This window comes from Protopterus annectens, chromosome 6.part0, assembly GCF_019279795.1.
Source record: "Protopterus annectens isolate FY-2018-M chromosome 6.part0, PAN1.0, whole genome shotgun sequence".
NCBI classification, from domain to species: domain Eukaryota; kingdom Metazoa; phylum Chordata; order Ceratodontiformes; family Protopteridae; genus Protopterus; species Protopterus annectens.
The window spans coordinates 907,199,676-907,217,304 of NC_056737.1; positions in this window are offsets into that span (position 1 = coordinate 907,199,676).

Here is a 17,629-nt window from a genome sequence, read left to right on the forward strand (position 1 = left end):
TGCCATCACACAATTGGCAAAGCTGCCCCCACAGGGTGACCCCATCACCACACCTGTCTTTTGGAGGTAGATTTGACCTTCAAACCACATGAAATTGTTTCTCAATACCAAATCCAATAAAGTTTCAACTAAATATATACTGTGTTCTTTGATTTGTCTTTCATGCATAAAATCTCTAATCCATTCGAGACCAGTATCTTGTGGAATCACTGTATATAGGTCCTTAGCGTCTACTGTTAAGAACGTATAATCTTGATTGAAAGGAACTCTTCCTAGTTGTTCTAAAAAACTCCAAGAGTCCTTACAAATTTGATTTTTAGCTCGTATTAACGGTTTCAAAACACTATCAACGTATTTGGCACATGCGTAAGTGATAGACCCTCTACCATCCACTATAGGCCTAAAGGGAGGGTCAAAAACACTTTTGTGTATTTTAGGTGTGCCAAATAATGTAGGTATTCTTGGAGAAATAATAGACAAACAATTGTACAATTCCATGTCTATAGAACTTTCTAGGAACAAATCTTGCAATATAGACTTAATTTTACTATAAGCTACATTGAACTCATTACGACTAACCAATGCATAAGAAGGAGAGTTTACAAGTAACATCATTTTACTTACATATTTGTCATGGTCCATTAAAACGAAACCAACCCCCTTGTCAGGCTTCATTGCTCTAATTTTACAATCCTGTAGTAATGTAATAAAATCATACTCACAAGAACTAATATTTTTGATAGTTCTTTTAGTAGTATAAGAACTGTGACTTAAAGAGTGCATGTCAATTTCACACATCTTTTCAAATAATAATAAATTAGCGTGTAGGGGAGGATTAAATGAACTAGACACTCTTAGGCAATCGGAACTAATATTAGCTGGTCCTAAAAGTGCATTTAAATTAAGCTTACGAACAAAAAGCTTAAGGTCAATTAGAGTTTTGGCCACATTCATGTGAGCATCAGGTACAAAGGAAAACCCTTTAGAAAAAAAATCAATAATTTCATAAGGCAATTGCAACATAGTAAAATTGTAAATGCAAAAGTCGTTGCTATGAGCATTTAAAATCTGGGGCCCCTCATTTGGAAATTCAGTCACCGACTGCGCTGATTGCATCTGTTTTTCTGACGCCCTCGATTGTTGTTGTTCGAGTTCAATGTTTTCTGTTGATAGCGCTGACCATTGGAAAAACCCTGTTGCCCACTAGGACCAGGTTGATTTTCGTACTCAGAATCCCTTTGTTGTTGTACAACAGCACTATATGAGGCATTGGAAAAGTTTTTTTGGTTATTTTTATTATTATTATTGTTATTATTATACTTATTGATTCTTTCACTTCGACGAACAACCGACCCTTGCTGAACATCAGCACCATTATCACTTGTCAAGTCAGTGTCATTATTACTCTGGTGCTCATTACCTGATGATTCTTGTGGTACAGGGTTTGTACCCAAGGATGAAAAAAACACTGGTGGTCTAGGGTAGGCCTTACCCTCTTGGTATTGTTGCAAATCTCTAGTTATTTTTTTTCTTCTTACCATTTAATAATTTGCACATAGATGCCTCAATGCTAGTAAAAATGCATTTATAATCATAATTGTATTGTAAAAAATCTGGATGAGATATAATAATATGTTCCAAAATTTCCAATTCGCTCTTTAAAGAAATCATTTCAGTTTTGTATTGATTTACTAGAACCGTAATAAATTCAAAACCTTGTTTGTTAAAGAGCTCCAATAAAGTCTTGTGAAAGTCCAATCCTTCCACTAGACCCACTGGATATCTCCATTGCCTTAGGCCCTTAGGAATGATTTTCTTACTCAAGCACTCTTCCAAGTAAGAAACCTCCAACTGAAGTTTCCTGCATTTATACAATTTATTGTCAAACTCGTTTATACTTGTCAAAATATTGTCCACTACTGCCTCATCTTCTTGTAATGTTACATTAGGCACAGCTTGAGAAAATGTGTACTTATTCTCTAAAAAGTTAGTCAAAGTAGGCAAAGATGTGTTACCTGTCTGTTGAGATGGACAAACGTTATTTACACTTGAAACAGGCTGCCCACCTTGCCTATTATCCATATTCAACCCTCTGGTATTGGATACGTCAGGTCCAGGTAGTTGACGGTTTACTGCCAAACTGCCATTATTATTAGCTTCTCCCGAATCGTTCTTCTCTTGATTCTGTATCTGAGAAACACCATTTGCTACTAAATTGCTGCCATTTGAAAAATAGTCCATGCGTTGTGTTAACGCTTCCACGCGCCCCAACAGCACTTGAATTAGTGCTGTCAAATTCCTGTCGGCGTTCGCCTCACCGGAAATAACGTTTGCTGCATTAACAGAACTGGGGCTTGTCGCAGCAACAGTTGCGTTAACAGTTTTCCTTGTAGAACTGTCAGTCCCAGTACTAACAGGCTCCACTTGCGAAAATAAAGATAAAGATCCTTGAGAAGCTGCCAGTAAGTCGCTTGCCATATTATCGAAAACTGCTACAAACAAACTAAACTTTAAACTTAAACCACGCAGAGGCAGCGAGTAAACTGGTAGCTACAAACAGACAAAATGATTTATTGTGTTAGCGCTTTCGGAGGGGTTAATACCCTTCCTTCATCAGACAATTCAATACACAAATTAACCTTCCTTATAACATAATTACTAAGTGACATCATTATAATCAATTAAGAGATCAATTGAGCATGCAAAGCACTTGGTGAAGCTGGAGCCTAGAGTTTTACTTTCACCAAGCTTTAAAACTAAATAAGCCCATAAAAATCTAGTCATACATATTTCAATACACATATTTACAAAAATCAGCTAAATAAAAATGAATTAACAAATATGTAATTCATTAAATAAATAGTAGATACTGCAAATGGTAGCAAACTAATAACATATTTTAATGTTAATTCATTTTTATTTAGCTGATTTTTGTAAATATGTGTATTGAAATATGTATGACTAGATTTTTATGGGCTTATTTAGTTTTAAAGCTTGGTGAAAGTAAAACTCTAGGCTCCAGCTTCACCAAGTGCTTTGCATGCTCAATTGATCTCTTAATTGATTATAATGATGTCACTTAGTAATTATGTTATAGCTATATAAGGAAGGTTAATTTGTGTATTGAATTGTCTGATGAAGGAAGGGTATTAACTCCTCCGAAAGCGCTAACACAATAAATCATTTTGTCTGTTTGTAGCTACCAGTTTACTCGCTGCCTCTGTGTTTTATATATATATATATATATATATATATATATATATATATATATATATATATATATATGCCATGCTTACCTGTCAACTAGCCTACATTGATCATAATCTCACATATAGGTATAGCAGTGTCCCTCCTAACACCTCTAGCAGATGCTAATGTTTCAGGACAGTGTGCTAAATTCCTCTCATAGATTTCTGACAACTCATAACAGTTGTGCAAGCATGTTTTTGCAGAACCATGTATGATTACTCACAATCACATATGTTATGTTTGACATGAGATTACTTGTCGTATTATTTTGATATTCCCCATGGTTGTGTATGCTTCTGTCTACTGTTGTCCATTTGCCTGTTACTATGTGTCCCACTTGGCTGAGGCCTCTACTGACATTATAATCATATTCAGGCACTCATTTTGTACAGCTTTACAATTTGCACCTAACCCCTATTGAATATACCATCCTTGATATATGTTCTCTTCACTGTTCATGTCAGGATGCTTATATCACAAAGAATCTTCTCCATTGTTATGTCACCTTGTGTGACAGTCACATAATATACATTCACAGTGCAATCCGTACTGTATCATGTCGATATTTGATTAGTGTTAATGCTACAACTGTCTTCAAAGACATGCCCTCATCTGCTGTACATTACCGTGTTTCACCTCTCCTCTTTCCCTGTGTTCATTCCTGCAATTCATCTGTGTGCCCCTATTCAATACACACACTTCCCCTGACTGTTTATTTGTAATGCAATCTATGTACCCTTATGAACCATTTACACAGATTATGTTCAGTTTGCCTGAAACAGGTTTCCATGATACTCTGAACTGTACACACTTTCATATAATATGTTGGAACTACATACATTGCTGTATTAATAACCCTGGTAATAATTGTGGCATTCTCCACAAAAATGCAGACCTAGTTTGTCCATAGGTAAACAGTTTTACATGCCTGCTGCTGTCTGTGTTGCTTTACATGGTTTTCTGGCCAGTAACACTGTTGCTGGCCATGAAAAAATGCTTGTTTATGTTTAATTGGGGTGCGTGGCATTCATATGCAATTAGCACTGCTGTTCACCATGCAAACATGTAAACTGCTTGTATGCTTTGCAGTAAGCCAACATGGAGTTTATTGAATCGCCAGACTTGTTTTGTCTTTGCAAATTAGGTTAGATGTCACTTGTCCACTTGGCCTTAATGAGACCTTGAATATTAAAACTAATTTAAATTTAAAAGGTATAAGATAACTTTAGGGTTAATGTGCTTATTAGATGAAGGTAGATTAATTTTTAATTGACCAAGGGGTGTAGTGATTTCACATATATGGTTTTAATTCAAAAATCTTAATAAATCTTAATAAAGATGGGCATTCTTAACTGATTCCTTGAATGTACCATGTGAGTAGTATTTGTTTTATTTCTTGCCTCAATCATCGCTCCTCTAATGTACCAATTAAACATGTATTTTCATTTTTATACCAGTGATCAAAACTATTATTTGTTGTTTATTGTCTGCAACTATTTACAAGCTTCTGCTAGAAAACTACTTGAACTGTTTATTGCTTTCAGCCTTCTGCTGTTATACTATTATTTATTTTTATCTTAGCTTCATTATCCATGGCTCTTCAACATACCTAAATTACTTTTCATTCCAGATACTGTATGATAACATCTACATCTCTGTTATCTGCTTGGTCTTACCCAAAACATTTCTTCTAAGCATTCACTGTTCTTATAACATCACTCTCTTTTCCCCACATATGTTGCCATCTCATTGCACTCTTCACCACATGCATTTGAGTAAATCAATGTAATACATCAGCATTCATCTTATTTTTGTAAGCAGACCCCAGTAATCTAATTTATTTATTTGTGCAGTTATTTAGTTATTTGTTTTGTGCATCTCAAATACTATTAAGGATATTCAAATGCCATCCATTGCATTTTAAATCCATTCTCTATTTCAAAACCTATCAAACAGAATTAAAACCAAGCAAACAACCTAAAATCCCCAATAACCTACCTGTAGCTACCCCCACTAATTTATAAAATTCCTCCGCAACACAATCCTTCTAAACTACATAGTCATTCTAGAACATTGCTTCTAACCCTAAATCACACCTCCCATTGCCTAAACATGAACTCATTGTCTATTTCCTAATTCTAAGACACACCTCTGACTGCCTAAACATAAGTTACTCAATCGCTTCATAACCCTAAGACTCCCCTTCCACTACCTAAATACCTACTACTCTTTGACTATGTATCCCCTCCTATTCCCCTAGCCCTTAGATGTTTGTCCCACTCCCTAAATTTAAAATTCTTGAACATGCCGGAACCCTAAGTCTCTCATCGTATCCTCAGGCTCATGGTTGTAATTACAAAACTCATAAGCGTGATCTGTAAAATTATAAAATGGAAAAAAAAGAAAAAAAAGCAAATGTCAAGCCTCTCTGTTCTCCTTGAAAGCCATTTTTGTTTGTTTGCAGAAATATATGTATATATGTCTGTAGCAGCAAGAATGAGGCTGTGTGAATATGTGTGGTTATATATGTGTGTGTGTTTGTGTTATCCTAAGTGTTTGTCCTAAGAAGATTGTATAGAGAAGCAAAAGTCTGAATGTGACTGGATGTGTGTGTGTGTGTGTGTGTGTGTGTGTGCGTGTGCGCAAATGTATGGGCGAATGGTACTTTGAGAGTAATCAAGTGCAGCGGGTTATTTATTTATAAGTGGATATGCGCGCACGTGTGTGTGTGTGTGTGTGTGTGTGTGTGTGTGTGTGTGTGTGAATGTAGGAGTGTGTCTTTGCTAATGTGATACATGGGCTGCTATGGAGAACATAAGTGTGGTCAGGTCTGGCACTAGTGCTTTATTCAGAGATATGGTAATGAACCAATAATGAGATGTTCTTTATATTCATAGGTTCATAAGTTCATAGATTAGTACTAAGCTAACTGCCCTTGTGAGCCATTTTAAGCCTAGCCAAGTATCCCTTGTGAGACTCAAACTCTGCATCCTGTGTTTGTAAGGCAAACACCTTAACCATTAGGCCACCCTCCCACCCACTGCCACAATAGCCTAAGTTATATGGTTATATCCTGTATAGAATATAACAGCTGGCCAGCTTCTAAAGCTTTAGTTCATCTTCCACATGCCCAAACCATTAGCCAGCTCAAGCTGAGCTTATTAAAAAGACAGGTTTGAGCACCAAGCCCTTCAGAGCTTTCCTGTTGCTAAATGGAGCACTCCTCTGCAGATTTTCGAGGCTCAACCATCAGGTTGTGCTGTTCCATTGCTGGGCAAATAAGTTTCCTTTGGGGGAAAATAAACACATATTATTTTTAATCAGACAGAACCAACAAACACTCCAGTGGATAAGTGCCCCGTTTACAAAAGAAAGGCACAAGTAAAATAATCCAAAAGTGTAGGCAATGGAGCAGACACGAAGAAGGACCATAAAACTAAAACTAAAACATGTTTTATTAAACAAACACAGTGCACAGATGTAGGTAAGCATTTTCACTATTAGCTTCTTCAGACTAAAGTAATGCACATCCCATTACCAGAATAAATACAACAGCATGGCCAATCAAACCACATATTGAAAGGTAGTGGGTTGTTCCTATAGACCATTCACTTAAACTCTCACTTAAGGATATAGGTAAAAGGTGCATAATAAAGTACAGCAATCTAAGAAAAACCATGATAAACATGAAAAATTATATAAAAATATATGTAAAAAAAAAAAAAAAAAAATATATATATATATATATATATATATATATATATATATATATATATATATATACGTATGTAGGTGTACATAAATGAAGTGCACAAGATTATTTAAAAACATTAAAAAAGACAATACAATGCAACATCACTTCAATCTTAAGCGCCTGGATCTGAAAACAGGTTTCAGGGAGGTTTTTTCATTCAAGCCCTTCCCCCTAGCTGCCCTAAGCCAAAGAATCCATTCCCCCCTCTTTATTCTTGGTACAATTCCTAATGTCACCTTCTCGTATACTGGGAAAGGTGTGATCAATAACTAAAAAATGAAAAGTATGATCAACCCCTTCTAGCATACCATGTTTGGATAGAGCATTATTACCGGACCATATCCTTATATTATAAAGATGTTCCCTGATCCTGTCCTTGCGCTTCCTATCAGTTTTACCCACATAATAAGAATGACACACTGCACAGTGAGCAAGATAGACCTCATGTTGAGTAAGGCAGTTGGCAGAAACCTTGAATACAAATTTTTGACCCCATGTCCTGGTGGATATAGAGTCCACTATCATCAGTGTTCTCACAATAATTACACATACCACAATGTCTAGTACAAAATTCCTCATTGACTATCCGGGTGGGGATATCTTTAGATTTACATAATATTCTTTTCAAAGTCACTTCATTCTTAAACATCAATGCGGGAGTCTCTCCTATTATCCCCTATTAGCGAGATCTACAGTTAAGATGTCCCATTTCTTCCTAATGATATCCATGATGGAATTAATATCAGTGGTGTAGAACAGGGGTACCCTCACTTTATTCAAATTCTCAATAGCCATAATATTATCTACAGACGCACCATCACTGGAAAAGTAGGGATGAGCCCTACCTCTACGCTGATCAGGTATCTCATTCAATATGGTATCAGCCTCTCTAGGATGATATCCCCTATCCAAAAGTCTAACTCAGAATGGAACCCAACATCAGAGGCATTTAGTCTCGACACCCTCATGCCTTGTCCCTTCACCACATTTTTAACGACATATTGAGGGTGCATGCTACTTCTGTGAAGTAAGGTTTTCTGTAGCATGGTTTCCTATGGGCAACAGTATTCACCATACCATTCTCCAACCTCTGTATGAACACAGCAAGATAAGCAATTGAAAGAGGAGAGAAGGACATGGTAAATTTTAAGTAGCTAGTAGCCCCATTAATTTTCTCATAAAAAGTTGCTAACTGATCCTCTCCCTGTCCAAATGAGAAATAAGTCATCCACAACATGATGGTAGAATGGGGTAAAAGTGGAAAACAGCTCATTGGTGATCAAATGTACTTCCTTCCACATAGCCATGAACATGTTGGTGTAGCTATTGGTACATGAAGTCCCCATAGCTACGCCATCCTTTTGTAAAAATATGTCACCATCAAAAACAAAAATGTTGTTTTCAAGGACAGTCTCTAGAAATAGCGCAACAAATTAACACAATTCTCACTGTATTCACTATGTGTGCAAAAATATCTCTGTAGAAAGTCAATACCAACTATGTTACAGATGACAGTAAATAATGACTGTACATCAAAGGTGACAAAGTAATACTCCATATCCATTGCTAGTGTATTGGTGAAACTGTACAAGTCTGAAAGGAATTGTTTAGAATCCTTTAGGACAAACCTATTACTATCTATGGTAGGACATAGACATTTCTCTAGATATAAAGAAAATGGTTGAGTACACCAGCCTCTGCCAGCTAAAATGGGCCACAGAGGAGGTTTCAGACCATTATTATGAGTCTTGGGTAGTCCTTGGATAATTGGTATAAGGGGCTGTTCAACCTTCAAAACGTTTAGCAAATCTGATGATAGTAATTTACTCTGAAATATATTCCAGCATTTCAAGAATCTTATGTTCTAAATTATGTACATACTCAATATGTATCCTAGAATAAAAATTATTGTCACTCAACATAATATGCATGGAAGCATAATAATCACTTCTATTCATACTAACAATAGGGTTGCCTTTGTCAGCTGGCCTAATAATCACATCATCACCATTTTGCAACAATGTTAGAGCCTTTCTTTGTCTTAAAACTTAGGTTAGGTCTCCTGTTACTACGATAAATATGGGTATTCCTAGAGTCATATATATTGAATAAATCATTCTCTACCCATTTGTTAAAAGCATCCACGAGAGGGTGTGAGTTAGGTATATATATGTGCTCAGTCTTTTAAAAGACAAACCATCAGCTACCCTAGTATTACCAAATTCATGCTTTAACAGCACATTCCTGCTAAACAGTTTAATATCAAGCAAAGTGTTCATTACATCACTTTTCCTAGAAGGAATAAAGGTGAAGCCTTTTTCCAACACAGAGACCTCGTCAGTGGTCAGGGCATGATCAGATATGTTCCAAATCAATTTGCCCCCATTGTGTTCCACATTTTCTTCAGGGTTTGGCCTGAATTCCTCTCTGTTGAATGTTTCCATTTCTGCCGTCCTTGGCTCAATGAATGTGTCCTGCCTTTCCCAGTGTTCACGCTGATGGGTAAAGGGAAAGTGGGAGAGGAATCATTACTAGGAGCCATGGCATCTTTATGAGATACAGAGACAACAGGGGAGTCCATTTTCCTCCTAACATCATTCCCAAGGGAAAGTGATTGAGTAGGCCGATTAACCTCCATAACATTAACATTTGATGTTGATGGATGGGGACTATTTTCCTTAACTACAGGAGCAGAAGTTCCTTCCCCACTTACAGGTTCTCTAAAATCACTTATGTTGGTATTCACTTTGGACAAACTATGTTTAGGATCAACCATCTCTCTGCTCCTAGTACCATTTCATGGCCATGTAAAAACATGCCCCCTTTTAAAATCAGAAGAGTCTCTGTGAATTTTAAATCTTTTTTTGTTCTAATAACTTTTTCTCATAGAGAATGACCCCATCTAGGAGTCCTTCTAATGCTTTAATTTTATTTTTATGGTTCTTTTTCGTGTCTGCTCCTTTGCCTACACTTTTGGATTATATTATTTTTAATGTTTAAATTTACTTTTCTGTTTGTAAAAGTATGTTTTAAGCTAGGAATATGTTTTTTTAATTGACTGCCACATGACTGCTGTACAGGAGTGCACTTTTGTGTTTGACTGTTTAAATGTTGATTTAAACATTCTAAAGCTATTTTTTTTCTGTGGAGAAACTGTGTTTTAATTAATTTTGGGTCTGGTAAATTGTATGTGTTTTGCTAGACTGTGACTTTATACAACTTTTTGAAATTTTACTGGCTTGTGCTGCTTAGTTTCCCTGGGAAACGGGCACAGAACAAACTACTGGTCCCATGGTGAGTCCTTGTTCTAACCAATGAAAGAAAAAGTTTACTAATCAGCCTTTGCCACCACAGCAAGCTAGCAATTTGCATCAGTTGCAGGTGGGTGACTCTGCTATGGCCAAAGCTGGTTCCTCAGACTAATCTTCTTGTTCCCCATATCCTTCTGGTGTTGCCCATGCTGACACTATGGACAAGGGGTTAACCACATCCTCTGTGACTGTTGGGATCCCCTCAGTGGGCTAGGGAGAGACATTTTTCTTAGTGTTAGAAGGAGTAGGGAAGGTGCACCTGCTTAACCAGAATGTTGTGCACATCCCTGGAGAAACTGTTTCTGCCATTAAAAAGGGGTCTGTATTATGATACTGATGTTTAATTTAGTCGAATGCATAAATGTCAACATCTATATATAGAACAGCAACTTGCTTGACATGTAAAAATGTTGAAAATCATAACATCAAATTCCCATAGTTGGCCAGCTTCACCTCCTGGTTGCTAGTGAATAATTAAGCAAATGTAAAAAACCTATTACTCACCCACACATTACGTGCAGAAAGTAAACTGTGTACTGAAACTTCACATGTATGCCTAACTAAATTAATAACAAATAACGCAAATTAAAGCTCTATTAGTGTTTGGTGCATTCTGATCTTCATTTAGTATATTTAACTTTCAAAAACATAGCTACTGCTCACACTAAATCATTGGAATATTCATTCCATTTTTGTAGAACTGCTTGCATGCCAAGTTGCCTTTCAATAGTTTTTCGATTCTAAGGTGAAGGTGGACAACCTAATAATGACTGCAATCTTAACTCATTCACCCTGTTCTATTCATGTAACAAAATGTGAAGGCCAGATGGAATATCTGAGATACGCCTACCTAGAAGACATCTTATACGTCTATGCCAGCCTTCAACATAGTTTTGAGTATGTGGAAGTGACAACTCATTCAAGCAGGAAACATTCCAAAAAGAAATCGGAAATATTGGTGGAAATCATGAAACGTGTGCTGACCTAGTTTGCTGCTTACAGATATGTCCTAAAACATACACTTCTGCAAAATATGACAAAAACTCCTTCCCTTCAACAGGAAATGTTTTAGAAATACTGCTGAATGTAGTAACTACCTCATCTTCCTGCACAAAAGACAAAGCTATTATCTTCTTTACTGCTAGCTGAAATTTTAGATTTCTCATACAATGTAGACAATCGTAGAGATTGTACTTTTCACCAGACAGCTTGAGAAAAGTGCAACAGACATCCTTTAGAAGTTACCTTATTGAAGTTATGTCTTACACTTTTAATTGCTGCCATCTCAAACTCACAAAGAATGTACTCTATTTTAGCCACTAGATCAACAGATGATAGTAAATCATAGAGACATTCCCATAAGTAGTTGTACAATTTGTATGACTTTTTTGACATTAAACAGTAGACAAGTGGCAAACTCTTAGTATTATCTCCAAATTACAGTAATGCATGTATGCTACATAGTTGATGACAAAGTCGTCCTTTTGTTAAATACACACCATCCATAAACCAAATGGTGGAAGTATACAAATCCTGCAAATTTTCTTTTGCAGTGAATACTAACACATGAATATTATTATTTAAATCTACATTATGTTTTTGTATGAAAAAACCTTCTTTCAAAACATATTCAGTAGCATTCACTCTGTTTAAAGGTGTTGAAATAGTGCTATAAGTAAGCATCTTTTTACATCATACACAATTTAATTGCTGCAACATAGAACATCTAGAAGGCAAAAGTAAAGTACTCTACTGATGTGCTAGCAACAATGTCATCTACCACTAATAAATCTATATTAGATCAGCAAATGCTTAAAAAAGTGAAAGCTGATTGATCGAACTTATGTAAGCAAAAGCTTAAAATATCAAAGCAGCAGAAACCCAAATTTTTTCCTAGGAAAGAATTTGGTTGTCCATTTCTGTTGCTTCAGTATTTTCAGTGCTGTAGTTAAAAGTTACGGGTCGGGTTCAGGTAAGTGTGCGATTGTGTGGATGTGAATGTTAGGGTGGGTTAGGTGAGTTAGGATTAGGGCACGGGTTAGGTATGTATGCAATTGTGTGGATGTGAGGATTAGGGTGGGTTAGGTGAGTTAGGGTTAGGGACTGTGTGAGGTGAGTGTGCGATAATGACGGACCTTAGGGTTAGGGTTTGGGTTAAGGTAAGTGGATAGTTAGTGGTGTGTGTATAGTTTAGTGTAGGATTAGGTGTCAGATTTTAGGTGTATGTGTATGGATTGCTGTTTGTTTGGTGTGCTTGTGTTGTGTGTATGCATTTTGGTTCAGCGATTTTTTTTTCCATAGGAAAAAAATCGCTGTTCTGACAGTTTGAGATTGTAAGCTTTTGCTTACATAAGTATGATCAATCAGCATTCGCTTTTTTAAGTGTTCGCTGATCTAATATAGACCCCACTAATGCTGGTGTACTTCTAGATAGGCGACCTGTTTCCTTCGACTTGTGACAAGCTACATATCATTCTACTTCACTAGCATCTGATGGGTGAACGTGCAGACCTGACTTTAAAAGCATTTCCCCATCTACTTGTTTAATAGTGATTGCTGTACTCTACCTTTGCATCTGTCCATTTGTTTCAACTTGCAGAACCAATATTGTCTATCCCTCATTGTCTTTTCTAATGTGTACAAATAACCATCTATATGCAACATCTCCCTATTTTTCTGAGAAGTTACAGTGTGATAGCATTTACCTAGAATGCCAGGAGCTATAGGTGAAGTGCTAGCCATTTTGATAAGTGACACGTAGTAGAACACACAGGTATGATGTCTTGAATATCTTATTTATACTAAACTGTAGCTTATAGAAAACTGGATAACAACTTATTTCCTCACTTCTGCAGTAAAGTATTATTAGGAAATGTATTTTTACATGTGGTATGCAAAGTCTTGTTTTGTAAAACTTACAGTAATACTTTTTCAATCAGAATGTTATGTGCTAGTAACGTATCACATCATTATATGCACCTTGGTCAACTATAACATTTCATTTTTTAATTTTCAACATTTTCAACTCTTGACTATTTTACCATTCAATATAGTTGTGTCAATGTTTATGCTTTTGACTAAATTAAACTTCAATATCATAATATAGACCCATTAAAAAGCCTGTTTATCCTAACTTTCCTTTAATATTGTCTGACTCAGGGTCTTGTACAGGCAACTGAGCCTTCTTATCAGGTGGCTTCTAGTAAGAGAAAAAGGAGATTGCTCTTTTTCTGAAGAGATTCAAAAAATTGAATCTGGAGAGGTATGTGATGGGATGGATACAGGCTTTTCTCATCAGAATTCTGATTCAGACTCAGAGGAGAGCATGTTATCTGAATCTCCCTGTCAAGGATTCTCTTTCTCTGAGACTATTTCCAGAATGTGCAGTGTTTCAGTCGGAGAACACTGACGTTTTTCAGTCCCTCAGAAAATACTGTGAAATGTTACATTTGGAATTACCAGACCCTCTTCCAATCCTCTCAGTGCTGCCATCATTGGAGGACATGTTTGTCACTGTTTGTGGTTTCCCTAAAAGCCAGCATACTGCACTCATGAAAGCAGATATAACGTATAAAGTTCAAGCCTTTCAAATTTCTATACACTCATCCCAGACCTGATGCAGCTATAGTTTTAGTCAATCCATCTGCTGCTAAGAATTTTGTAAGTTCTAATACTTCCCCTTCTGGCAGGGATGGTAAAACAATTGCTACGTTTGGGGGAAAAAAAAAAAAAAAAAGAGTATGATCTGTGACTTTAATTTTTAGAATTTTGAACCTTCATGATCATTTGGTTAAGTTTATGCTGACTAATTCTGATAGTATGAGGAATGTTTTATCTGCATTTCCTTCCGATGAGGAAAAATCTGCTTTGTGTGGCTTAGTTTCTTCTTTTTCTCAGGTCACTGCTCATTGTTTAAAGAGTGTTTATGACTCTGTGAATACTATATCCAGGGCCATTGCCACTGGTACTGTGTTGAGGAGCTTTACTGGCTGCATTCTTAGGAACTCCCAGCGGATGTAAAAATGGGATACTAAATTCACCTTTGGACAGAGAGTTAGTTTTTGGACCATCTGATGCAGAGGTTATCAGAAATGTGATGAGAGGGATAAGCTGATACAGGAATCTGTCAGATTTTTCAGTCCTCCTTTGGTAAATTGTGCGGGTTTTTCTGCTCCTGCATCTAATTTTGGCAAATCTCAGCAACAAGCTAAACAGACATTTAAAAGTCAACAGCAGGGAGGTTCCAAAAAAGCGAACACTGATTGATCGAACTTATGTAAGCAAAAGCTTAAAATATCAAAGCAGCAGAAACCCCAATTTTTTCCTAGGGAAAGAATTCGGTTGTCCGTTTCTGTTGCTTCAGTATTTTCTGAACACAGTCAAATATGCCAGAATGACCATGCAAGTGACCTTGCCACCCCCCCATTACCCCCCTCAACACACATACAAACTTTGACAACCCATTATCCCTTCCAGACAAATAGATTCTTATACTGATTCAGCAAGAATACAGGCAGCAGCCAGAATAAATCCCTCCTTTGCTGATTCAGCAGGGTTATTGATAGCAACTGAAAGTAACCCCACCTTTCCAGGGAATTATTCCACATCCACCAGACCAACCCCTTCTTTTCCCTCTAGTGCTACAGGACCTATTATTTCAGGGGGTAATGGAAACTGTTCCTCCTTCTCAGTAGGGAAATGTTTTTTTTTTTTTATTCAAGAATGTTTCTGGTGCCAAAGAAAGAAAATGACTGGAGACCAGTTCTGGAACTTTCTTTCCTAAACCAGTTTGTGATAGTGCCTAAGTTCAAAATATTTTCTCTACTCTACCCCTTTCCATCCTTCTTCATTTGAGTTTTTTGGTAACCTTAAATTAAAAAAATTCTTATCATCCCATTCTTATTCATTCAGACTTCAGACCTTCAATGGATGAATAATTTAAACTGCCAACATATTACATATTTACAAATTTGATTAATTTCAATTACTTAATTAAACTTTGAAAATCCCCACAAACATTTAAAGTGACACTGTGTTGACCAACAAATACCTAAATCCCACCAGAAAGCTTTTTTATGTGATTAGGTATAGTCCTTTATCTAAAGTTTTGAGAAAGGTGGTCATGAGTTTGTGGCCTATGGTTGTTTCAGATTAATTTCTGGGGAAATTATTCCTAGAATATATTACATTCTCTTATAGCCACTTCTGTAATCTGAAGGAGCTGCTAAGTCATCCTGATTTTGGACAGTTGGCCACTTGTAAACCAGTGGGGTCAATTTATTGTGGAAACTGTAGAGTGTGTGGAAGGATTCAGAATATTTCCAACACTCTTATTAATGGGTGCCAATATGTATCCAAGAATAGGTTTCATTGCCATTTGTGTGGTGTTAATTATATTTTGGGTTGTGGGTGTGATGCTGTTAAAGGGTATACTTGGCAAACCAAAAGGAAGGTTAAAGCTAGAATTTTGGAGCATCTGATTGACATTATGAAAGGTAATATGGATAGCCCAGTTGGTAGTCACTTTCATCAGAAACATTCCGGTGAAGGGGAGTCTTTGTTTTTCAGTGTTTTAGCACAGCATGTGGTGGGGGAGAGAGGGGATTTTGCTAGAAAATTAAATCAGCTTGAAACTACATTTATATTTAGTTATGGCACTCTTTTCCCCAGGGTCTTAATCAGGAGGTATTGTTGAATTTTTAATGTTAATATGCGGGACTTTTATGTGTGTGTGTGTGGGGGGGGGGGGGGGGGTTCTGGTGAGACTTAGGTATTTTTGTTCAATGCAGTGTCACTTTAAATGTTTGTGGAATTTTCAAAGTTTCATTAAGTAATTAAAATTAATCAAATATGTGACTGTTTAATGTGCTGGCAGTTTTAATTATTTATCCCTTAAAGGCAAGAGGCTGAGGTACCAGGATAATAAAAAACATCTATATTTAGATCTATTCCACAGCTTTTTCCTTCAGATTTCAATCACTGAGAGGGATACCTCAGGATTCCAGGTCTCATGGCATATATGATTCTCATGATACCTTGGCAAGAATCCACTTGAGAAAGATTCAATGGTGTCTGAAGTTTCTTTTGTTCCAGCAGCAATACTCATTATATTTTCAGATTCAAGTTCTGGTAGTTGTAAGGAGAGAAATCTCTTGGCACAGACATTATATATCCCTGAATCCAAGTTTCCCCTTCTCACCTCCTGCTCCAAAGCAGTCAGTCACCACAGATGCCTCAGACTTTGCTTGGAGAGCAGTGTCAATGGGGATAATGGTGCAAGGTGTCTGAAACAACAAAGATAGACAAAGACACATTAATGTAAAAGAGATGCTTGGCCTTATCAAGGCACTCAACTCTTTGAATCACCTTTGGTCCTCAGGACCACTTCAGTTATTATGGACAATAGTACAGTGATGTGGTACATAAGGAAGTAAGGAGAGGACTAGACCCTGTGCAGACTAGCCATGTTAGTATGGGTATAGCTTTACAGCACAATCTCACTCTACAAGCTTTCTACTTTCTCTAAGAGTAAAATAGCATGGCAGATAATCTAACTAGGACAAAGGCAGGTCCTTGTGAATTGAAACTAGATCAGGGTCTTCCAAGATTTGATCTGCCTGTTGGGAGTTACTCAAGTATACCTTTTTGCCTCCTCTCTGAGCATTCAGCTGGCAAAACTCTGCTCCAGGACTCTATGCAAAAAGGCCTGGAGGACAGATGCTTTTTTTTCTCTTGGACAGGAATTGTTCCTGTATGCCATTTACCATTTCCGCTGATATCTAGGGCACTTCTTAAGATTCAGAAGGAATCACCCAGATCATTCTGGTGATTCCCTTCTGATCCAGGCAATGGTATTTCTCCTTTCTATTGGAATTGCTCAGGGACAATTACCTCAAGCTTCCTCACACACTGGATCTAATGACACAAGAACAAGGGTGTTTGATACATACTGACCCCAAATAACTTCAGCTGACTGCCTGGGTGATAGGGTCTTAATACCTTTTAGGCACCTATTTACTGGGGACCTCTACCAACAGTTTGTTTATTGGGGACTTAACCTGCATTATACCCCAGTTTCTTGATTTGACATGCAGCAGGTACTCATGGAGGCAAGAATGACTGCTACTAGAAAGTCATACATTTACAAATGGAAAAAGTTTTCAAGTTGGTGCCAACAAAATAACCAACACTCATTCAAGGCTAATGTTTCTCTGGTATTACAATATTTGTGTTTGCAACTTTCCTATGGCCTGTCTTACTCTATTTCAGCAGGTCTATTCACAGATCCCCCTCTTACAAGGAATCACCATGTCAT